The sequence below is a fragment of the Palaemon carinicauda genome, chromosome 26 (assembly GCF_036898095.1).
Source record: "Palaemon carinicauda isolate YSFRI2023 chromosome 26, ASM3689809v2, whole genome shotgun sequence".
NCBI classification, from domain to species: Eukaryota; Metazoa; Arthropoda; class Malacostraca; order Decapoda; family Palaemonidae; genus Palaemon; species Palaemon carinicauda.
Genome location: NC_090750.1, coordinates 94,639,412 through 94,645,045, shown reverse-complemented (window position 1 = coordinate 94,645,045; position 5,634 = coordinate 94,639,412).

Here is a 5,634-nt window from a genome sequence, read left to right as displayed (position 1 = left end):
AATAAATTCACAGCTTCGTACACTTACTTTTTGAAGCATCGAATGCTAACGGAATGTTGAGGAGTTCCTGGGATAATTGTAAGTTGGTTAGGCAGCCTGGTAAAAATGTATTTGGTAAGGAATATGTTATTATACTTTTCACAATTCTATTATATATATACTATATATATATATATGTATATTAATATATATATTTATATATATATATAAATATATATACATATATATATATATATATATATGTATATATATATATGTGTGTGTATATATATATACTACATATATATACATATATATATATATATATATATACAATATATATATATATATATATATAAATTTATATATATATATATGTATATATATGTATATATATATATATATATATGTATATATATATATATAAATATATATCATGACTATGACTAATTCATAGTAATAATAATAATAATAATAATAATAATAATATTAGTAATAATAATAATAACAATAATAATAATGAATATGACTAAATCAGCGACAGCAAAAGATAAGGTTTTCATTCAAATCCTAACGAGTTCCCTGAAGCCTTTAAAATAACCTGAGACCAAATTTCACACCGACCTCTATAACTATTTGGCATGAACACATGACATGCGCAGGACCAGTTTAAAACTGGATTTCCATCTGGGCAATTTCCAATATGCAACATTGAGATAGAAAGATTAATATAACATACACCAATCACCTGGATTTCAACACGAACTTTTTTTTTTTTTTTTTTTTTTTTTTTTAATATAACTGGAGCGAATTTTATAGCGGTATCTATTTCTAGGATACAGCAACACCACTTCCAGTAATCTGACTGTGATAGTTTTAACATTTTTATTTTTTTTTTTTTTTTTTTTTTTTTTTATATCAAACGTAAATTTGTGCTCCGAGAATCTTATACATAACCCAGTGACTGGATACAAACATATAACCATTATGGTAAAATCTCAAAAGTTAAATCATATATATTGCTTTTATCCAAGATTATACGAATAGCACAGATAAAGCAGTTATCATTTACAAAATCCCATACAAGAATATTGTTTTATTCTCAGTATACCAGCAGCTGATCATACAATATTTGTCATTATCTAGCTCGGGTCTTCCAGAGTGAGAAACTTTGAGTTAAATTTTTTTATAGATTATACCTCACAAAAACGACAATAGTTAGAAATTAGGCCTTAAAATATAAATAGAAAAGGTGAAACTGGGACTTTATCCAAAAAATTAAGCTAGAAGTGAATTTATTTTTTTTTAAATCTATGCCTGACAAAAATAAACATTAAGCGAAAAGTTGAGGTGAGATTCTTTTTAAAGTCTAAACAAAAATTAGTAAAGAGTGAGAACCTTAGACTTTATCCGGTATAAGTCTAAAAAAAGACTGAGAGAGGGAAGACGATGGATCAATGTGTATTACAGGTTAAACAAATGTATGTAGAGTGGGAAAAACTGAAGTCCTATATAGTCCAGGTCCTTTACCCGAAGATTGCCAACTATAGTTTATATAATAAATATTTATTGAAATGTTGTTACTGTTCTTAAGATATTTTATTTTCCCTTGTTTCCTTTCCTCATAGGGATATTTTCCCTATTGGAGCCCCTGGGCTTATAGCATCCTGCTCTTCCAACTAGGGTGGCAGCTTGGCAAGTAATACTAATAATAAAAATAATTATGCCTAGGGACTACGATCAGACATTTAAACCTCCTTGCTCTAGTCTCGGTGAAGGCACAATCATTATGATTTCGTTTATTTCAATTTCAATTGCACGGTATGGATGGATATTGTTTCCTATTTTTACTCTCACTACGGTCTCTCATAGAATTTCCGGTGTCAGTGACCATTTTTGGTAAGACACGAGTAAACACAGAAATTAATTGATGAATGTAATAGCAGAGTAAATGCAGATGGCTACCAACGATTTTATATTGCAGTCGAGAAGTCAATAATAAACTTAATTGAAGTGGTAGTGATAGAATAAAAAAAAACATTATTTTAATTTGCTACGTAACCATCACTTTTATATATGTATGTATGTATGTACTAGAAGGATACTAGTAGCTGACCGTGAAAGTTGAAACTCTGGAATTTCACTTTCCATTAGTCAGTCTTTCCAGACCGAATCATCACACATTAGTGCCCCAGTCTCCTTGTACCCTTCGTACCTACTCGCCCTGGGCTTTCCAGTCCCTAAGTTAATTATCTAACCTGGAATTAGTCTTCCATTTGGTTGTATTCTACTATAAGCGTCAATAGAAAGAGCAATTTTTCTCTTACCTTTCTGGCTGAAACATACCTGGAATTTACAACTTTTATATGTTGATGGTAATCCCAATACCCTAAAAACAGAAGTACCTTGACTATCTCTCTCTCTCTCTCTCTCTCTCTCTCTCTCTCTCTCTCTCTGAATCAATGAAGAAGCTGCGGAGTGGGCAGCTGTTACAAGCGGAGTATCTCAAGGATCGGTCCTTGGACCCTTGCTATTTCTGATCTACATCAACGACATGGATTTAGGATTAACTGGTAGAATAGCCAAACTTGCCGACGATACTATACACAAAAACTATATATCAAATTACATTATAAACAGAAAAGAAAGCTTTAAAACCTCCAAAATAAGGATGAAAAACTTATAAAATATTAATAATTCCTTAATCACATTCTGTAAAATTATATGTTAAAAACTATACAGACATTATTGTAAAAACTATCCATTTGTTAACCCATTGCATCCATCATAGCACTATCTACAGGAAATATTTTGTTAATTCGTTCTATCTTATATACTTAACGCAAGACAAAATACCACAAGCAAAATTATATTAAAATATCTAAAATATAAAGCTTATTTATATCAGCACTATAAGCAAATTAAAGATATCTTTTAAAATATGCAGTAGCATAAATCAATAATCATTGCGCATATTACATGAGGACGAGCACTTAAAAACCTGTTTAAGTGACTGACATAGTTAGCATGAATTTGTGTCCTTGCTTCAGACTGGTTTACTTAACCACTCGAAAGGAGAAAGAAGTTGAGCTAATACCCTGATGCTTTTTGAAACTGGGTCAAGGGAGTTATGCAACACACTAAGTAAAACACTTTTATGAGAGAGAGAGAGAGAGAGAGAGAGAGAGAGAGAGAGAGAGAGTACTTATAATGTATCTAGTGGGGTTACTCAAGAATTAGGATGAGAGAGAGAGAGAGAGAGTACTTATGATGTATCTAGCAGGGTTACTCAAGAATTAGGATGAGAGAGAGAGAGAGAGAGAGAGAGAGAGAGAGTACTTATGATGTATCTAGCAGGGTTACTCAAGAATTAGGATGAGAGAGAGAGAGAGAGAGAGAGAGAGAGAGAGAGTACTTATGATGTATCTAGCAGGGTTACTCAAGAATTAGGATGAGAGAGAGAGAGAGAGAGAGAGAGAGAGAGAGAGTACTTATAATGTATCTAGTAGGGTTACTCAAGAATTAGGATGAGAGAGAGAGAGAGTACTTATGATGTATCTAGCAGGGTTACTCAAGAATTAGGATGAGAGAGAGAGAGAGAGAGAGAGAGAGAGAGGGAGAGAGAGTACTTATGATGCCACTGGCAGGGTTACTCAAGAATTAGGATAAAATCATTTATGAAACGATATGTAAGTTAAAAAAAAAAAAAAAAACGACTGGTTCAGTATAATGATTGGGGATATCTTTCCAAGATGCTAAAAGAGGAGGGAAAGCGTAGATCGAATACTCATTATTAGGAAACTGATCATCTTTCACTAAATTTTTAAAGGAATCATAGAGGATTAGTTATTTTCTTTTAGGTGATGCCTGTTTTACATTGATCTCTTTTCTTTATGACGATAAACATTTTTCCTTTAATCTATTATCACAATCTTATTCTACCTGATATGTTTAGTAGTAAATTCTGTATACAAACACATACACAAATGTATATATATATATATATATGTATATGTATATATGCATATGTATATGTGTGTATATATATATATATATATACATATACATATATATATATATATATTTGTACGTACATATATATATATATATATATGTGTGTGTATATATATATATATATACATACACGTACAAATATATATATATATATATATGTGTGTGTGTGTATATACATATGCATATATATACATATATGTATATATATATATATATATATACGTACAAATATATAAATATATATATATATATATATATACATATATACATATTCATATATATAAATATATATATATATATATATATATGTATATATATATATATATAATTATATATATATAGATATATATGTATATATATGTATATATATACATATATATATATATAAAATATTCAACATTTTATTAAAATCTCTCTCTCTCTCTCTCTCTCTCTCTCTCTCTCTCTGTCGTTTCACATTGTACAAAAGAGTACAAAGCTGTGGCATTCCTTATCTGTTCTTAATTTGTTTTTTTCACTTTCATTATCTACTCTCATTCATCAAATGTAGATCTCAATTACTCTTATTTATTTGTTGAGCTGAATGTATACTTCATTTCAGAACTACTTTTGAACCAACAATATTCACGAAAGCCCTAAGATTTTGAGCTACGTAAAATAATAGTTTTTCTTCGATATTTCTTCTTTGTTGGAATATTTAGTTTTTGTTGTTAGAACATCAGTTGCTCTAAAGTTCGTAATTAAAAATATATCATTTACATACTGCAAGAACTTGAATCGTTCATGAGACTGTTCAAGATCAAAAGTTCAAGTTCTTCCATATATTAGTCCTGTAGATTCTTATTAAACTTGAGTTTGCCTTTTACAAAAACTCGATACCTCTTTTTACTAAATTAATTTCAATCATTATGTCAGAACGCTCGATGGTAATATATTTTATGATTTCAGGTATGATATTAGATTCTTTTGAAGTTTTTAGATATCTAATATAAAAATATAAATATAACAGATATGATTTCAGACGTAAAATCGATCGATTCCTTTGTTTGCAATATTTTTTTCCCCCTTTCGAAGGAAAACTATATTTCAATGCTTTTTCTTCATCTAAAGGAAAGTAGTCTGCACATAGGAACATGAAAAATTAAACGTATTTAGTTTTTATTTCTTGCTTCCTTCATTTACATTCACGTGTTTTGTTTTATCTAAACAAAGAACAGATTAGAGATGGAATTCTAATAAAAGAAAACGTCATGAGAACAGTAAGAATATTGATGATCTTAATCTATTAAGCAAATAACATAATTAGACTAAAGTGACGGGAACTCATCAACCCATTTTAATTAAGAGATATAAAGAAGTTGTTTTTAGTGCATGAACTGGCCGTTATTTTAAATTGGTTTTGACGTTGCTGGTCTATAAGAAGTGTGAACACAAAGATGCGAACTAGATTAATTAAGATTTGAGGAGAGAGAGAGAGAGAGAGACTTAACATTCTACCTTAGAGAAAGTGGAAGGCTAACGAAAGCGAGGTCCCTTTTTTTCTTTCGATAGAAATTATGAATAATTAGTTTTCCTTCTGATATTTGATAAGCACTAGATGCGCTAATGAAGAATCGTTTGATTTCATTTACATCAACGCAA